The sequence below is a fragment of the Bubalus kerabau genome, chromosome X (assembly GCF_029407905.1).
Source record: "Bubalus kerabau isolate K-KA32 ecotype Philippines breed swamp buffalo chromosome X, PCC_UOA_SB_1v2, whole genome shotgun sequence".
Lineage (NCBI taxonomy): Eukaryota > Metazoa > Chordata > Mammalia > Artiodactyla > Bovidae > Bubalus > Bubalus kerabau.
Genome location: NC_073647.1, coordinates 65,729,608 through 65,750,476, shown reverse-complemented (window position 1 = coordinate 65,750,476; position 20,869 = coordinate 65,729,608). Strand labels below are relative to the sequence as shown.

The 20,869-nt window shown below is 37.5% G+C and overlaps 1 protein-coding gene across 1 annotated transcript in view; it reads left to right on the top strand.

Moving 5' to 3' along the window:
• Window positions 1-20,869, top strand: part of IL1RAPL2 (interleukin 1 receptor accessory protein like 2) — a 554,878-nt gene that overhangs the window by 248,208 nt on the left and 285,801 nt on the right. The window lies entirely within an intron of this gene.

Sequence of the window (20,869 nt, the reverse complement as noted above, 5' to 3'; positions counted from 1 at the left end):
CATTCTTCAAATATTACCACCTCTAGCATGTAGCTTCCAAAGTCTCCATTGTTTCATCTATATCAAGCTGATGAAGGAACATGAAAAAACTCATGTGTGAAATTTTTATGGGCCAGATCTGGAATTGATATATATATCACTTCCATTCAAGTGGTATATTGTATCACTAATATTAGTGATACAATATATCAATTACTAATATTACAATATATTAATTACTAATATTAGTGACATATTGTATCACTAATACATTGTATTAGCTAGAACTCAGACTCATAGTCACATCTGACTGCAGTGGAGGCTGGTACATAGAGTCTAGGTATCTGCTCAGAAAGGAAAGAAAACAGATTTTGCACAACAGCTAGCAGTCTCTGTCACAGGCAAGTTTGGGGATAAGGCTAGCTTCATGGGCACAGGATTTGTGGAGTCATAAGGCTCCCATGCTTAGAAGGGTCCCCTACTTGGTTTAATGATCTACTGTTACTGTCTAAAAATTCTTAACAATTGAACAAGAGGCCCCGCATTTTCATTTTGCACTGGCTTTCACAAAATCCTTACCTTGTCCTATTTGGAGAAGAATTGCTCAGAGCATGAGACAGAGCCAGAGAAATGTGGCACAGTGGGGAACCTTGGGCAGGCAGCAGGCACTGTACTTCAGAAGTGTTGATTAGTGATTCAATGTTGTTGACCACCAAAGAGCCCTCTCTCAGGGTGCTGTCCAGTTCTGCATATTTTATTAGTGACTTAGATGACACATAAATTATGCTTATCACATTTGCAGATGAGAGGAAGTTGGGAGGGACAGTTAATTCTTTGGAGAACATAATTCTTATTCAAAAAGATCTCAGTAGTTTGGAATGATGGGTTGAAACTAACCAGATGACATTTAATAAAAAAAAATGTAAAGTTTTTCATTCAGGTCCAAAAATCCAACTGCAAAAGTACTGTCTCGGGATTTTATTTGGCTAAGAGCACAAGCAGGGTGACTAGGTTGCCAAAAATGCTAATTCCATCTTGGTCTGCATCACAGGAAGGTAGGGTCCAGAACAATAGAAGTATTGGTTCCACTGCACTTTAGATGACATCTGAAATTGTGTGTTCAGTTTATTTTGCCTTATTTAAGAGGCCTATTGACAGACTACATTTTGCCCCCCAAAAGTTGTCTAGGATGGTAAAGGGTTATGAAATACATGTCACCAAAAAGACAATGGACAATTGAAGGAACTGGAAGTGTTTAACCTGGAAAGGGTAAGAGTTTCAGAAGGGTAGGGGGGTGAAAGAAATCAAGAAATCTGACTGCAAATATTTTAGGCATTGGTATATAAAAGGTGTATTGGTTTATTTTGTGTTATATCAAAGAGCAGAAATAGGACTGACAGATAAAACGTACAAAGAGACAAACTTAAGAGGAAGGTAAAGAATACAATTTTAATAGAGTTATTTAAAATTGAAATGATCAACCTTGTGAGGTGGTAGGCTATTACAGAAAAGTTATCAAGCCAAGACTAAATACTCGGGACTCTTTAGAGGGAATTTATGCGTTAGGAGGACTATTGTATTTCTAATAATGATTTTGTAGGACTAAATGTTTATTGAAATGACAAATTGATCGGGATTCTATTAAGCTTATACTTAGCAAGAATTCTGGAGCCAGAGTACCAAAATTCAAGCCTCAGCTCTGTTTCTTACGAGATATGTTACCTCGGGCAGTTCACCTAATTTTTTGATGCCTCAATATTTTATCTGTAAAACAGAGATACTAACAATATGTACTTCAATCATAGAATTATTGTTATTGTCTATGTAAATGAATGGGGCTTCCCTGGTGGCTCAGTGGTAAAGTCCACCTGGCAATGTAGGAGATGCGAGTTCAATCCCTGGGTTGAAAAGGTTCTCTGGAGAAGGAAATGGCAACCCACTCCAGTATTCTTGCCTGGAGAATCCCGTGGACAGAGGAGCCTGGTGGGCTTTAGTCCATGGACTTGCAAAGAGTCAGACACAACTTAGCAACTAAACAACAACAATATAAATGAATTAAAATCAAAGTCCTTAGAGTAGAACCTGACTTATGGTAAGTGCCACAGGGGTGTTATATGTTATTTTCCGTAAGTATAGTTAATGGTGATTCTTCTCCCTTTCTTTAGTAAATTTAGCATTTCATTGCAGTTAGATACATTTATACTAGACATAAAAAAAATGGTATGGTGGCAAAACCTTTTAAAACACTGAACAAGCGACCAAGTTGGTCATGTAGATTTCCTCCTCAGAGAGGAGGAAAGAATGGCAGAAAACAGCTGTATGTCTGGGATGCATTGTTGGAAATTATTGCTTTAAGAGGATACATCCCACTTTATACCTTATATTCTTAGAGTTCTTTTTTAACTGCATAGGACTTTTGAATTTTTTTTTAATTTCATTTGATCTTTATATTAACCATACAAACTATATAGGGTGATTATCATGCTTATTTTGAAGATGGGAGACTCAACCCCTGGAAAGTTATCTAAATTGCCCAAGGCCACACAATAAATTATTAGCAGTGTGGATTATAACTCAGGTCTCTGAGATTTCAGCCCAGGGCTTAGACAATATACCACATGGAGAGTGAGTTGCATTTAGTCTGTCCATTCTCTGGAAGATATTTCATTAAACTCATGGAAGTACCTTCTATTATTGTGCCAGTCATTTGCCTACCTGTTTTGCAGCAAAATTTCCTTTTCATTTTGCAGGTGTGTGTGTGTGTGTGTGTGTGTGTGTGTGTGTGTGTGTGTTAGTCCTTCAGTCATATCTGATTCTTTACAAGCCCATGGACTGTAACCCGCCAGGCTTCTCTATCCCTGGGATTCTCCAGGCAAGAATACTGGAGTGGGTTATCATTTCCTTCACCAAGGGATCTTTCTGACCCAGGGATCGAACCCGGGTTTCCCACATTGCAGGAAGATTCTTTACCATCTGAGCCACCAGGGAAGCCCTTGCAAGGGTAGGAGGACTCAATAAAGTCACTGACTAAAGTTCAGTGCATTCACCATATAGATACTATTGAAACACACCTGCCATCTCATCTGTTTCCTTACACAATATTACAAATATTTTTTAAGCTTGTAGAGAAAAAGCCAACCCCCTTAACAGGGCAGAAGTTGGCCATGTGAGTTTTAGATCTGGATCCCTATATACAAGTACTGGTGGGTGCTCAGGGAGAATGGGACTGTTTAAGTGAAAATTGCTTTGGTGATCCTGTTGCTCTGTCCCTACCCTACTTCCAGTTCTTCCCTTCAGTACCCTACCCTGGTCCTTTCAACCTTCCTTTCATTGACATACTTATTCTCAGTGATACATTACATTGGATTCTCTCCCTAGAAGTAGATACCGATCAATGTTTTTTTTTTTGATTGGCAAATTAGTAATAATTAATACCATTGATAAAACTATGAGTCAGTTCTCTTCTTTGCACTTCAGAAACATGATCTCATTTAATCCTCATAAGGATCCCAAAGAATTGGTACAGTTACCATCCACAGTTATGCACTGACTCCTAGAGGAATTAAGAAACATGACCAGGGTCACACAATAGGTGGCAGAGCTGGATTCAAACTCAGGTATTCTTAACCCACACTCTGTGCTTTCAACAGCAATATTATAGAGTTTGTAACCTAGATAGTGGGTGGCAGATGTTTTTGAAAGTTGGAAGAGGCTTTCCTTTTAAAATCATAACATATAAGCAGACATCTGCTCTGAATTAGGGTGAGATCAGCTCAATGCTGATGAACATCACAGACATTTCCAAGGTCTGGATACACATAAGACAGTCAAGAATGAGGAGCTTTTGCCATCCCAGGAACTAAAATTCTCTCTTCAAGAAACAGACAGTGCCTTTTTCTTCTTTAAGGCTCTCTGAAACTAAATGGCTATATGCTAGTGAGTTCCAGCTGTCAGGCTCAGACTGAAGCATTGATGGGGCATCGGCCCATAAACAAAGATCCAGAAGGCCTGGGTTTTAGTTAGACACGTAAGTAACTTGGCAAGCTAAAAGCAGAGCAGTAGACACTGAGTCATCTAATGCAGCAAGATTGATCTGCAGTGTTTTAACTGGTTGGTAACCCCAGGTAACCACCCTTACAGAAGAAAGTTTCCTGAAAAGACTTTTTTTCTCTCACAAATGACCTGACCACTTCTTGACTAAAGACTCTATTAGAGAAAGTGCATGTTTGCTGTAGAAACATCCAATGGAACCAGATCAACAGGGCATAAGGCCAGAGCAGCCTTGAGCACCTGGGTTTCATCTGTACTGGAATGTTCTTCAGGGAAGCACTAGTCCAGATCAGTGTATGATGGGGGCAAGGAGGGGCTACATGTAGACCCCCAGGTGAGTTAGACCACGCTTGGAAGCTGCTTCGTTTAAACCAGTGTGAAGAAGACTATAGTATGGAGTGACAGGGAGTGACTATCCTGTCATAGCATTAGCCTGCCTTGTGGTAATGAAAGACTTCTTATTCAGAGATGCAGATTCTCCTGAGCACTGAGTCCAATCTCTGGACAAAATTATATCAGGAGATGAATAATAATGATAGCTGAGGAAGTACTTATCCTATCAGAAAATATGAATCTATCATTAAAAGTTCTACAGTTAGAGGGAATGTTTATGAGGTTGATTCAAAAAGTCAAGGCATTCTGTTTGGGGAGATTTGGATCCTATTTTGAAAAATTCCTGAGAGTTCATATCTCAGTTTCTGGAGATAGCAGTCTTTACCCTACTAGCCTCCCAATTGGATTTATTGACATAATAATTGAAAAGTGAAAGTTCTTTGTAAATTCAGTTGATGTGTCTTCTCTTATTTTCGATACTTCTATATTCAGTGATTGTGCCTCAGAATCACCCAACTTATATTTTCTCCTTGGAACTGTGAACAATCATAATTGGTTTTATTTGAAAATGAATTTCAACATCATAGATCATCAACTTATATTTGATTAATTGAATTAGTGCTCATCAATGTTATGAAGACAGGGAATAAGCTTGGAAACCTCCCAGAGTGCTGCTGTCATGTGGGAAATCAATCAAGATTTTTAAGGGCTAGGTTCTGACTTCAGTGATGAAAATGCAATGCAAAATGATTTTATTTTCAGATACATTTGCAGTAGGATTGAGTTGACTTGAAAAACTATTACATCTTAGAGAGTTTTAGAGGAAAAGAGCCTAACTTTGCTGTTAGATAGACATAGATTTGGGTGACAGTCCTGCCACTTTTTCTAGCTGGTTAGGTTACCCAACGTCTCTGAACCTCAATTTCCTCAACAGTAAGACAGAAATTATAGTAGTACTCACATCATAGGAATGCTGTTAGGATTAAATGACACAAGTGGACTATAGGAGTGAAGGAATTAGAATTTAAATCCTGGTTCTGTCCCTTAGTAGCTGGGTGTCCATAGGTGAGTAGTATAACTTCCCTGAATCTGTTTCTTTATCTGCAAAGTCAAAATAAGACCCTGAAATTTATAGGACTTTTATGACCATTCATTTGACTTGCTGTCTTGCAAAGAAATGGGTCAATCATGATCATGAAAAATTCTCTGGAAATGCAAAGCTGACATGAAGGGGTAATGCCTTGTAATTGATACTGGCTGGGTTTTTTTATTTTTATTTTTTTAACTTCAGACCCCAAATTAATGCAGTCTTTATGTTAGACAAGTTCTTCACTTAGGAGGACAATTCCTGACTTATAAATATCACATCGTGTTTGCTGCTGCTGCTGCTTAGTCACTTCAGTCGTGTCCGACCCTGTGCAACCCTTAGATGGCAGCCCACCAGGCTCCCCCATCCCTGGGATTCTCCAAGCAAGAACACTGGAATGGGTTGCCATTGCCTTCTCCAACATGATGTTTAATGCCCACCAAAATATTATTCTGTGATTGGAAAATTATTATTGGCATGAACCTTTGATTCTAAAACAATTCTTTATTTAATGTCTACAGTTGTAGTCCTCATTAAGTACTACTGTTCAGTCACTCAGTCATGTCCAACTCTCTGAGATCTCATGGGCTACCAGACTTCTCTATCCTTCACCATCTCACAGAGTTTGCTCAAACTCACGTCCATTGAGTCAGTGATCCAACCATCTCATCTTCCCCTTCTCCTCCTGCCTTCAATGTTTCCCAGCATCAGGCTCTTTTCCAGTGAGTCAGTTCTTCACATCAGGTGGCCAAAGTATTGGAGCTTCAGCTTCAACATCAGTTCTTCTAATGAATATTCAGGGCTGATCTCCTTTAGGATTGACTGGTTGGATCTCCTTGCAGTCCAAGAGACTCTCAAGAGTCTTCTCCAACACCACAGTTCAAAAGCATCAATTCTTCATTGCTCAGCCTTCTTTATGGTTCAGCTCTCACATCCATACATGACTAATGGAAAAACCATAGCTTTGACTAGATGGACATTTGTCAGCAAAGTAATGTCTCTGCTTTTTAATACACTATCTAGGTTGGTGATAGCTTTTCTTCCAAGGAGTAAGCATCTTTTAATTTCATGGCTGTAGTCACCATATATAGTGATTTTGGAGTCCAATAAAGTCTGTCACTGTTTCTATTTTTTCCCCATCTAGTTGCCATGATGTGATGAGACCGGATGCCATGATCTTCATTTTTTGAACGCTGAGTTTTAAGCCAGCTTTTTCGTTTTCCTGTTTCACCTTTATTAAGAGGCTCTTTAGTTATTCTTCACTTTCTGCCATAAGGATGGTGTTAACTGCATATCCGAGGGTATTGATATTTCTCCCCTCAATCTTGATTCCAGCTTGTGGTTCATTCAGCCTGGCATTCCACATGATGTACTCTGCATATAAGTAAAATAACCAAGGTGACAATATACAGCCTTGACATACTCCTTTCCCAATTTGAAACCAGTATGTTGTTCTATGTCCAGTTCTAACTGTTGCAGTATAAGCACATCCAAATGGTTAAAATTGCTTACATGATATTTTGCATTTTTTAATTCTTTTGCATTACAAAACATTTTAATGGTAGGCCTTGTGTGCCCAGTCAGTTCAGTAGTTGTAGATAAATAAATCACTAAGCTTAAAACAGAAGTATCAATAGCAGCCCAATGTACTCAAATTGCAATGTAAACAATTAACTAATTGTCTTGATGGACTTCTGTTTTAAAAATAAAGATTATATTCCTGTTCACAAACTGATTTGCCTGAAATGAAACCAGTAAACAAAAGTTTTCATTAAAATACAACACATTCAGTGTATTAATATGTTGTTCCATATGACAGCCAAGATTTCGTATCCTTCTATAAATTCCATTTGTATTTTATTTGATTATGCGTTGTGACATTTTAGTAGGCAGAATAATGGCTCTCCAAAGATGTCCACATTACTAATCTGTTAGGAATCTGTTAGGTTATATAGCAAAGGCAAATTAAATTTGCAAATAGGTTTTTGATTAGCAAATATTGCTAATCAAATAACCCTGTATATGAGACAGCAAAAGAGACACTGATGTATAGAACAGTCTTTTGTACTCTGTGGGAGAGGGAGAGGGTGGGATGATTTGGGAGAATGGCATTGAAATACGTATAATATCATATATGAAACGAGTTGCCAGTCCAGGTTCGATGCATGATACTGGATGCTTGGGGCTGGTGCACTGGGAATATCCAGAGGGATGGTGTGGGGAGGGAGGAGGGTTCAGGATGGGGAACACATGTATACCTGTGGCGGATTCATTTTGATATTTGGCAAAACCAATACAATATTGTAAAGTTTAAAAATAAAATAAAATTAAAATTAAATAAATAAATTTATATTAAAAAAATAAATAAAACAGAGAAGTTTTTCTTAATTACCCAAATGAGCCCAATGTAATCAGCAGGGTCCTTAAAAGTGAAAGAGGGAGGCAGAAGAGAAGGGTTACATGACATTATGTGAGAAGGACTCAAGCTACCTTTGGGGGCTTAGTGGATGGAAGAAGACCAAGCACCAAGGGATGTGGGCAGCCTCTATAAGCTGGAAAAAGAAAGGGAATAAATTGTCGCCTAGGGCCTCAGCGAAGAACACAGCCTTGACAACACCTTAATTTTAGTTCTATAAGATCCATGTTAGACTTCTGACATCTCAAACTATAAGATAATAATAAGTATGTTGTCTTAAACCACTCAGTTTTTGATAACTTGTTGTAATAGCAAGAAAAACTAAAACAGGCAGTTTCTACTTCTTGTCATTCATTTGTACATGCCTATCTCTCATACTCGATTAACTCTTTGGATATTACTCCATATATTCTTCAAATTTGTGCTTTATATCCCCAACCCCAGCATAGACACGTACACTGTTTAATAGAGTACCATTTTAAAATAGAAGAGCTATAAACTTTTGTTAGCTGATTGAAAGAATGAATAACACCAAATAATCCAAATTGAATTTTTATCCCACTATTTGACTATTAGAATTGTATAGATGCAGAGGAAGTTATACAAAGCAGAAAGAGAGAATCATTCATAGAGAACAAACATACGGATATCAAAGGGGAAAGGGGAGGGTGGGATGAATTGGGAGATTAGGATTGACATATATGCACTACTGATATTATGTATAAGACAGATCACTAATCAGACAGAACTAATAAGAACTGTATAGCACAGGGAACTCTACTCAATGCTCTGTGGTGACCTAAATGGTAAGGAAATCCAAAAAAGGGCATATATGTATTGTTATTGCTGATTCACTTTACTGTACAGTAGAAACTAACAAAACATAGTAAGGCAACTATACTCCAATAAACATTTTAAAAAGAGAGAGAGAGAGAGAAGGTATTCAGTCAATTCATCCTCAAACTCCATCAATTAAATAAAATAACTATTTTTGAGATGCTTATATGGAAACCAGATATGTTTTGAATAAAAAAGAAACAGAGTTTGAAGTCAAAAAACAAGGAAGAGAAGTAACAGTATAGAGTAGTATCTATGAGCTCAGATTCAAGAGTCAAATAGACTTAGGTTGAATCCTGGGCCCATAATGTATTTATCAGCAATATGACTTTAGGCAAGTCACTTAATCTCACTGAACCTCAGTTTTCTCATCTGTCAAATATTGATAATATTAGGACCTACTTCATATATTGTTTTGAGGATTTAATGATGGAATGAATGTAAAAGAGCTTGGCATGGAATACATCAGTTCAGTTCAGTCAAATAGTCATGTCTGACTCTTTGTGACCTCATGGACTGGAGCACACCAGGCTTCCCTGTCCATCACCAACTCCCAGATCTTGCTGAAACTCATGTCTATCAAGTTGGTGATGCCATCCAACCTTCTCATCCTCTGTCATCCCTTTCTCCTCCTGCCTTCAACGTTTCCCAGCATCAGGCTCTTTTCCAATGAGTCAGTTCTTCACATCAGGTGGCCAAAGTATTGGAGCTTCAGCTTCAGCATCAATTTTTCTAATGAATATTCAGTAATGATTTCCTTTAGGATTAACTGGTTGGATCTCCTTGCAGTCCAAGAGACTCTCAAGAGTCTTCTCCAACACCACAGTTCAAAAGCATCAATTCTTCATTGCTCAGCCTTCTTTATGGTCCAACTCTCACATCCATACATGACTATTGGAAAAACCATAGCTTTGACTAGATGGACCTTTGTTGGCAAAGTAATATCTCTGCTTTTTAATATTCTGTCTAGGTTGGTCATAGCTTTTCTTCCAAGGAGCAAGCATCTTTCATGCCTGCAGTCACCATCTGCAGTGGCATGCTTAATCAATATTAGCCATGGGGCAGTGGCAGGAATATTGATCTTATTCAGAAAACCTGGGTTTTAGTCTTATGATTTATCACTAATTTGCAATATAATGTTCAGCAACTTTTTTTCTGCCTTTCAATTTCTTCATTGGTCAAAATCGCCAGATAAATTAGACGAATAAGTGCCTGTCTAGCTCCAAAATTATCCATCTTTGAGTATCTTATTATATTGCTAAGCCTATCAAGACCAAATTTCTAGAATCTGACAGATCAGTAACCACAAAAGCCAATGAGGATCTTGATGCAAGTTGAAATTTGATCTATCTAATAAAGATACATGATGGAATACTATTCCTCTTTGAAAAAGAAGGAAATCTTGCCATTTGCGACAATATGGACGGACCTAGAGGGCACTGTACTAAGTGAAATAAGTCAGACAAGACAAATACTGCGTGATACCACTTATACGTGGACTCTAAAAAAAAGTCAAACTCATAGAAACAGAGACTAGTGCAGTGGTTACTAGGACCTGCAAGGTGGGAAAAATGATGAGATGTTGGTCAAAGAGTACAAATTTATTAGAAGATGAATAAGTTCCAGGAATCTTATACACAGCATGGTGACTATAATGAATATTATTGCAATATGTATTTGAAAATTGCTGAGAGTAGATCTTAAATGTTCTCACCACAAAAAGGAAATTATAATTATGTGACATGATGGAGGTATTTGTTAACTCTATGGTGGTAATAGTATTGCAATATAAAAGTGTATCAAATCAATATATTGTGTGTCTTAAACTTGTGCATGCATGCTAAATCACTTCAGTCATGTCCAACTCTTTGCCATACCTGCCAGGCTCCTCTGTCCAGGGCGTTCTCTAGGCAAAAATACTGAAGTGGGTTGTCATTTCCCCCTCCAAGATCTTAAACTTAGACAGAGTTATATGTCAATAAAGCTGAAAAAATAAAACTAATCAGTCTTCTATGTGTAACCTCTCATTATTTTAGTGCTAACTATATCCCAAGTTATATGTGGAACTCAGAAGTACATTATATTATGTAATTTATTTGATAGTAACCACATTTGGAATGTGTCAGACATCAACAATTTAAGTGCCCCGGGAGTACTATTTTAAAGACAGAAGGCAAAAATCTTTCTTGAGGGGGAAAAGGCAAAAGTGAAGAAAAAGCATGTTCTGTGAAGAGAGAGAGAAAAAACCTACTGTCACAACCTCTGTTTAAGTTTCCATTTCCCCCAAGGTTGTTTCCTTTTCAAGTTTGAAGAAGTTGTTTTATGTCTGGGCAGATTTGTGCTGAATAAACATTGTTCTCTCCAGAGAAGGGCCCTGTGTCAAATGGCATTGAGAAGAAATTGCCCTGCCTTTATGTTCAAGCTTTTCCAAAGCTCATGCATTGCTCCAAACTCAAATATTAGTTTAAATAAATAAGGAATCTAGAGGAAAGGGCACCTTAGGGCAACTTCACAGCAACTCTGACCATTCATGACCCTCAAGGCACATCCATTGAATTGCAAGGCAGGATGAAGTCTTTGAGTCACATGCCCAGAGCAGTTGCTGGGGATGGGAAGGTCAGGAGTTCTGAGCTGTGCAGGGAGCAATGGCCTGGCAGATATCAACAATTAGCACTTTCCCGGCAACTTAGTATCTGCTTGTTAAAGGATCACCTATTGAGTCAAAGAAAATACCTGACTTAAAGTTTTATGCTTAAATAAAGACAAATACTTGGAATGGCTTTAAATAATGGCAAGGGTATTTTAATGGAACTAGACTGTGTTTGTATTAAAAGAACAGTTTAATCCTATGAATATGAACTCCTGTCCATTTACCTCTGAGGTTTTCAATAATTTTATCTTTTAAATGCATGCATTGGGATCATGAGCCATTACCATCAGTAATAGTGACTTGTGTGTGTGTTAGTCGCTCAGCTGTGTCCAACTCTGCGGCCCCAAGGACTGTGGCCTGCCAGGCTCCTCTGTCCATGGAATTCTCCAGGCAAGAATACTGGAGCAGGTTGCCATTTCCTTCTCCAAATAGTGACTTACTAAAGGGAATTATTTTTAGTTAGGAGTAGGGAGGTATGGGAGACGCACATCCAAATATCTGAAGGTCAAGCCATTAGTGATTTGAAACAAATCTACAATGACTCTTGGAATCACTGGCTTCATTTTTTTTTCTGGACCCTATCACAACTTTTCTACCATAGCTGGAACAGATAGAGAATACGTATTCTTTCTGGATGGAATTGATAGATAAATAATATGTCATTCTGCCCCCTCCTATTTTAAATGAGGCAAAGATACTGAGTTTTGGTGGAGAAAATATTTATAAAAAAATTAATTTCTGTAGTGCTTAATTGATGGAGGGCTTCCGAGGTGGTTCAGTGGTAAAGAATCTGCCTGCCAGTGCAGGATACACAGGTTTGATCCCTGAGTCAAGAAGATCCCCTGGAGAAGGAAATGGCAACCCACTTTAGTATTCTTGACTGGAAAATTCCATGAATATAGGAGCCTGGTGGCTGCAGTCCATGGGATTTCAAAGAGTTGGACATGACTGAGCATGCACATGCACATACTTATTTGATGGAGGTAATAACAGACTGAAGTGAAAACAAGACTTTTAATGGACATTAATGTGTTATTTAATTTAAACTATGTCTGGACTCTCTTTTCTAAGATAATGTTAAGTAGAGAAATTACTCATAGTAATGTTGGTTGGAATCTTGAGGAAAATAACTGTATCATCTGTCTTCATTAACTTCTGCTGAAGCCTACCCCGTTTGTTGACCAATACCAGTGTAAAGACAGGAGTAAAGAGAAGGGTCCTAGGGTCAGTTATGTGCTTGCTGTTTAACCTTCTACTAAGGAATAACGCCTGCACTTACACATTTCCAGACAATTCTTTGAAAGCGACTATCCTTAGGAAAAGAGGTTCAGATATCTTAAGTTCATACTAATATTTAAATCACAGAGGTTTCTTTGCAGCAAGTTTTGTTTAGAGAGACGTGCTGGGTGCATAAAATCAGGCTGGAAAGGAAACTCCTCTGAAATAGGGTACACAAAAAGAGGAAGCTTAGAGTAAAGGAGACACATTATATCTAATGCTGGTCCTGTTTGGGTTTCCAGATTTGGAGGATTAAAGATGATATTAAATAATCATATTTATTATATATGTTTCCTGAATGATTACCTAAATAGGGGATTCTTAACTTAGTAATCCTAGAAATGAAACCTTCACAATATATTGGACTTTATATTCATTAAGTAGCCAGTAAAATATGTGCTTTATAATTCAGAATTAGGAAGTCTCTGAAGTTAACTCAGAAAGAGACAGTCCTTTCCAAGAAATAGTAAGGCTTATGGTGTTTCCAGAACTCGGCAATGTCTGGATTCATTCTGTGTTCAATTTATGAAATCTTGAAACTAGTCAGCTACTTTGGCTAGACTTGGAGAATCTCCTTTCATGATTACAGGAAATCTTTAAGGATATTAACAAGATGCCTGGCTCTCCTTCGACCTAATTTGCTTAGTAAGGACCTCCATTTTCTTTTCCCATGTGAAGGCTGTTCCCAAATCTTCTTTCTGAAGATCTTCAATTCCCTCAGAACAACAGAGAACCTAAGTTTCCTGCAAGAGAGTGGTTCTCAACCTGGGGTGCTTTAGTTCCCTAGGTGCCTCTGCCAATATTTGGAGACATTTTTGGGTGTTACAGCTGGGGGAGGTTACTACTAGCATTGAGTGGCTGGAGGCCAATGAAGCCGTTAAACATTCTATGATGCACAAGACAGCCACCTACAAGAGAAAATTATCTGGCACTGAAAATTAATAATATTGCTGAGACTGAAATCTTGCTTTAGGGAGATTCTTCTTTTCCTTGGGATGTGTATGCAGTCTTGGCTAGGGCTGGACTTTAAAACTTGTGCCTTCAGCTTCTCTTTCCTCAGATTTTGAATCTTGCTCAAAGTGATGCAAGGACAGAAAACAAGATGTAGCACAACAAGACAAAGAAAATTAAAAAAACACAGAAAACCAGTTGGAGAGAATTCAGTCCAGTGATGGAATCAAATAAAATGTGGTGTAGTCCCCTTTTGCCTGTACATCTAGACCTGGCCTGATTCTTTCTTGTATCTAAACTTAGTCCCCCAGACATCCTGTCCATCCTTGAGACATCCTTCTGATAAATTCCCTTTTTGCTTAAATTAACAAGAGTGTGTTTCTGTTCCTTGTAACCTAAGAACCCTATGAGAAGCACCCATTTTTACAGAAAGAATTCAATAGGAAAATTAATTTGAAGATTGTGTTTATTTGTTCCACAGTGTCAGACACTATCTTAATTGTTGGGTTATGCAAGACATGATTCTTGTCATCTAGGAAGTTCAAAATCTAGTTAGGGAGACTAGAAATAACCATATAAAATGAAGTTGAATTTGTTTTTATTTTTTTAAGCTTTTGTCTTTCCTTTTTTTTTAATTTAAATTTATTAATTTTAATTGGAGGCTAATTACTTTACAATATTGTTTTGGTTTTGCCATACATCAACATGAATCCGCCACAGGTGTACACGTGTTCCCCATCCTGAACCCCCCTCCCTCCTCCCTCCCCGTACCATCCCTCTGGGTCATCCCAGTGCACCAGCCCCAAGCATCCTGTATGCATCGAACCTGGACTGGCGATTCGTTTCTTATATGATATTATACATGTTTCAATGCCATTGTCCCAAATCATCCCACCCTCTCCCTCTCCCACAGAGTCCAAAAGACTGTTCTATACATCTGTGTCTCTTTTGCTGTCTCGCATACAGGGTTATTGTTACCATCTTTCTAAATTCCATATATATGCATTAGTATACTGTATTGATGTTTTTCTTTCTGGCTTACTTCACTCTGTATAATAGGCTCCAGTTTCATCCACCTCATTAGAACTGATTCAAATGTATTCTTTTTAATGGCTGAATAATACTCCATTGTGTATATGTACCACTGCTTTCTTATCCAACTCGTCTGCTGATGGACATGTAGGTTGCTTCCATGTCCTGGCTATTATAAACAGTGCTGTGATGAACATTGGGGTACACGTGTCTCTTTCCCTTCTGGTTTCCTCAGTGTGTATGCCCAGCAGTGGAATTGCTGGATCATAAGGTAGTTCTATTTCCAGTTTTTTAAGGAATCTCCACACTGTTCTCCATAGTGGCTGTACTAGTTTGCATTCCCACCAACAGTGTAAGAGGGTTGCCTTTTTTCCACGCCCTCTCCAGCGTTTATTGCTTGTAGACTTTTGGATTGCAGCCATTCTGACTGGTGTGAAATGGTACCTCATTGTGGTTTTGATTTGCATTTCTCTGATAATGAGTGATGTTGAGCATCTTTTCATGTGTTTGTTGGCCATCTGTATGTCTTCTTTGGAGAGATGTCTATTTAGTTCTTTGGCCCATTTTTTGATTGGGTCATTTATTTTTCTGGAATTGAACTGCAGGAGTTGCTTGTATATTTTTGAGATTAGTTGTCAGTTGCTCCATTTGTTATTATTTTCTTCCATTCTGAAGGCTGTCTTTTCACCTTGCTTATAGTTTCCTTTGTTGTGCAGAAGCTTTTAATTTTAATTAAGTCTTATTTGTTTATTTTTGCTTTTATTTCCAATATTCTGGGAGGTGGGTCATAGAGGATCCTGCTGTGATTTATGTCGGAGAGTGTTTTGCCTATGTTCTCCTCTAGGAATTTTAGTTTCTGGTCTTACATTTAGATCTTTAATCCATTTTGAGTTTATTTTTGTGTATGGTGTTAGAAAGCATTCTAGTTTTATTCTTTTACAAGTGGTTGACCAGTTTTCCCAGCACCACTTGTTAAAGAGATTGTCTTTTCTCCATTGTATATTCTTGCCTCCTTTGTCAAAGATAAGGTGTCCATAGGTGCGTGGATTTATCTCTGGGCTTTCTATTTTGTTCCATTGATCTATATTTCTGTCTTTGTGCCAGTACCATACTGTCTTGATGACTGTGGCTTTGTAGTAGAGCCTGAAGTCAGGCAGGTTGATTCCTCCAGTTCCATTCTTCTTTCCAAAGCCAAAGATTGCTTTGGCTATTCGAGTTTTTTTTGTATTTCCATTCAAATTGTGAAATTATTTGTTCTAGCTCTCTTAAAAATACCATTGGTAGCTTGATAGGGATTGCATTGAAATTTGTTTTTAAAGCAACATATACAGTGAACCAAATGAATGGTTCAAAGAAAGAGTTTTTACTTTCTTTAGGATTTCAGAAAGAAAGTTACTTGCTTTAGGATTTCAGAGAGAGGAAATCTTTGTTTAGGCTATTAGGGAAGGCTTTCTGTAGGATGTAGGACTTCAACTGACTTTTGGAAAATAGATAGGACTTGGGATGGTGAAAATGAAGGTCTTAGAAAGGCATTGCCAGCATGGTGAAGTCAAACATTCAGTTCAGATCCCTCTTTTACAAGTCAAGAGCTCCTTGAGTTTGAGAAAGTTATTTGTAAAATGTAATATAAAATGTCTTAAAAGAGGCCGAGCACATGGCAGATACTAAATAAATTATAATTATGGTAGCTATTATAATTTGTCTCTAAGCTTAGATGCAGAGTTGCAATGTGTAAATCAGGCAAGTAACTTGGCCAAACAAAGTACAGATGAAGTAGAAGAGTGGGTAAGAATGCAGGAAGAGTTTTTTGTTTTTTTTTTGTTTGTTTGTTTGTTTTTTTTAAGGCTGTATCATGGCTGCCTTTATATTCACATCTGATAAGTTTAGATTTTATCCTCTTATAAATGTAGGGAACATTGGGAGATTTTGTACGGTTAAATGTTGTGGTGAAACTAATGATTTTGGAATATGATTTCAGTGCTGATATTGGATGGATTTGGAGGGATACATTTCATTGAGTTAAACATACACATTTTGTAATGTCTTCATTCATAAAAATTAAATAGTTAGTTTGTGATTCTAGTGGGTTCAAACTTAGTGTCCTTTGCATCCAGCTGTCCTTCTATTCCCTCCTGCTTGGCTCACTGGCAAGTCTAATTAGAGACACATCAAAAAAAGAGGACAATGAAACTTGTAATAACTGTATGTAACTCTTAGGCAAAATAGTCCAATAAATTGATTTATTCAATCGAACAATTGATTCTACTGATTTCTCACACTAAGTTCACAGAAATGTATCCATCATTTCAGTCAAATCAATTTTCTGGTTGCACAGGTAGATACAACTGTTACCTGCAGTAGAAAAGGAAGAGGTAATTTGGACATTCTCCTCAGAATAGTTAGTATCAAACATATAAAACTTAGCTTTAGGAAGAAACAGGCGGTAACAGTCATAGCTTCACTAGCACATTAAGACTATTACCATGGTATACTCTGTACAGCAATTATATTTAAGGATAATTAAACATGAGCAGCTACAGAGGGAAACGCAGGCAGGAATTGTGAGCTTAAATGTTAGTACCAAACTGCATCCCTTGCTCACATTCTTTCAATCAAAACATGAAGCTTGAGCAGCAAATTCAAAGACTAGCTCAGACCTCAATTAGTCTAGAAGTCCAAGATAAGTTTTCTAATAAAACTGTAAATCTCCACTGTGTGGTTCATCGGGCCTGGTATTGACAGTTCTCCCCTTCATTTCCCAAACAGTAATTGTGATTTTCAGATGAGGTTTAAAAAAAAAAAGAAGAAGAAGAAAGAAATGAGCTTGACTGCTCATGGCAGCATGTGCTCTAGCTAATCTGCAAATGCTGTAATTATGCTGGACGCTGATAGATTTGTCTGTGGGCTTCTGGTCAGGATCCAGATGAACTGCTGAAGTTGCTGCTTTATCATCACAAATGTTCTGCACTTCTTGGCAATTCCCAGGCCTCGACATGATATTGGAATTTAATGAGGTTCCACGCCCATACATCCCACTGGGATGTGTTAGGATAAGTGCAAGTCCATCTCCTTTCATTCATGGGTTTAGGGAAAAATGTATATGTGTGAAATGTTCTCTAGAAACTGTGCTTCAGCTGACTGTTGGCCACTGTCACTGGCCTGGGAACCTTAACTTAGTTGATTAGTCTGTAGTCAAAGAGGCTAAAATAATTGATTCAGTACTTAGCGTTTTTTACCTGTTTCCTGCCTACAATTTATGTCTATCTTCCTTTCATTCTGCATATAGGAGATTTTGATCACAAGGGGGCACCAAATGAGATAACATAAGCTTCATTTAGCTTCATCTCTAAGGTGGCCATAATTCTGTCTTTCTTACCTTCCAAGTCATTGTGTAGATCACATGAACTAATGTATCTGAAAGCACATAACTGAAAATTATGAACCACCTGTGAATCTAAGGCACCTAAAATTATCAGGAATATTAATACATGTTAGTAATTGACACTTAACAATAATAAAATCAGTAAATATATCCATAGTCCATGGCAAATTTAGGATGAGGGGCAACCATGACTCCAAATTCATATCCTGATGAAAGTAAGACAACATATTCATCTTTGAGCATGAAATACATTACCTAAAGTTACTTCCCACCTACCACATTCCAAATAATACATTTGGTGGCAAGACATATTTGAAAATAATACTAAGAACAGTTTCTAGCAATCAAAGTATCTATAATCTAGATGTGTAAGGCAAATTGACAATAATTATACCAAATAACCAAAATTATTCTTTTATAAATAAAATGTAGGTGGCAGGACTTTATTTAATTTTAATTTTATTCATGTTTTTAATACACAGTATATTTATGTTGTTCAAAATGTACAAAAGGTATACAGTGAAAATTAACCTATCTACCACTATTCCTCTGCCACCTAGTTCTTCTCCTCGGAAGAAATCACTGTTGTGAATTTCACATGTATCCATTCAGAAATAGTCCATGCTTATACCAATTTATAAATGCATAGCACATGTGCATGCACACGTATATTTTTCACAAAACGGATAGTATTATTATTCACACTGTTTGGAACCTTGTTTCTTTCATTGAATAGTGTATCTTAGAGATATTTAAACGAATCGCCAGTCCAGGTTCGATACAGGATGCTTGGGGCTGGTGCACTGGGATGACCCAGAGGGATGGTACGGGGAGGGAGGTGGGAGGGGGGTTCAGGATGGGGAGCACATGTGCACCCATGGCGGATTCATGTTGATGTGTGGCAGAACCAATACAATATTGTAAAGTAATTAGCCTCCAGTTAAAATAAATAAACTTATATTAAAAAAGAGATATTTCATGATAGACCTACAGATTTACCTCATTCTTTTAAGTAGGTGTATCATAATATATCACTATATAGAAGTAGCATAATATTATTAACCAGACTCCTACTGATGGATATTTTAGTAGTACTCAATATTTTGCTGTTTCAAACAATAGCAAACAACAAAATTGAACATCTATTGTGACTAGGTTTTGTATACAAATATTTAAATTTTGTCTAAAGCATATTCTTCATATTTCAAATATTTAAATATAAGGGTATTAAGAATAACTGAAATATTGAAGAAATGAAGACTATAGATATTGAATTTGTGTGTTTGCCTATATTATGCTACAATCAGCTTAGTTAGAAAAATATACCACTTAATTCCATAAGGACAAGATGCATTACAGGTCATCAGCAAAGATTTATTGGAAAAATGAGAAAAATTCACTAAAATTTTCCTGAACAGTTTGGATATAAGGAAGATAAAGTTAATGTTATGTAAAACTCTTTTCTGGTGCCTTTGTTTGTTATCCACAATTTTTTGTGTGTATATAGCCAAGTTTGTGCATTTCCCTAACCTTACATGGGCTTCCCAGGTGACTCAGTGGAAAAGAGTCTGCCTGCAATGCAGGAGACCCAGGTTTGATCTCTAAGTAGAGAAGATTCCCTAGAGAAGGAAATGACAACCCACTCCAGTATTCTTACCCAGAGAATCCCATGGACAGAGGAGCCTGGTGGGCTACGGTCCATAGAGTCACAAAGAGTCGGACACAACTGAAGCGACTTAGTACACAACCTTAACTATCATGTGCCCAACTTTTGTTTCTTTCTTTTTCTTTTAAATATCTTTGCAAATATGAGATGAACTTCTCTCATGTCAGCAAGAATTCCTAAACCAATCAATTTACAATGCTTTAATGATTCTCTCTTACCTGCCTAGCCCTACTCTAGGTCGCTTGTGAATTACAAAGAAGTATAAAACATTTCCCCTAGATAGGTAAGAGTCTAGCTGGATAGTTGAAGTAAGGCATAAATACTGAGATAATTAAAAGGAACTCAAGATATAAATATTAGCGTCACATAATGTTTGTCATAAAGCATTTTATATCTATGTGCCAAGTCCTTACATTTCTTTCTTCTAGGTGCCTCTCTAATTTGCCTCATTTTTAAAAAAACATTTCTCTAGACTTCAGTATTCTAACTCCTTATCCCCTCACTGCAGCATTGTTACTGAATCCTCTTAGCTGTTTTTTTTCCAAGACCTTTGTACATATCAAGCTATTTGTCTTTAGATAGCACTAAAGATAGATAGTCTTTTAGATAGATAGTCTTTTTTTGCTATTTTTCCCAAACTTTACAATGGTCTTCTAGTCTACTATATCATGTCCAGATTCCTCTGCATATGTCTCAGGATCCTCCAGAAGTGAGCTCAATTATATCAAGTGTTGTTTCCAATTAATTCACATCATGAACAACTTACTTTTACCCCACCCCACTCAACTCCTTCTTACCAGATTGTTCAACTTTAATCACAGTGTGCTTGCTAAGTGAAAGTTGTTCAGTCCTGTCCAACTCTTTGCGACCCCATGCACTATAGAGTCCATGGAATTCTCCAGGCCAGATTACTGGAGTGGGCAGCCATTCCCTTCTCCAGGGGATCTTCTCAACCCGGTGATTAAACCCAGGTCTCCCACATCGCAGGCAGATTCTTTATCAGCTGAAACACCAGGGAAGCCCTCTATTCTTTGATTTATGTTATTAATTTTTCCTGTGTTTGTTATTCATTACTCTGCCTTTCCAAATCTTTTCCACTCCTTATAGTCTGTGTGGAGACTCATTTCTTTCATAAAACTTTGCCCAACCTGACAACAAATATTGACCTGTCCTTTCTCCATTCCTTTACTCCGTATAGCTTTAAATAA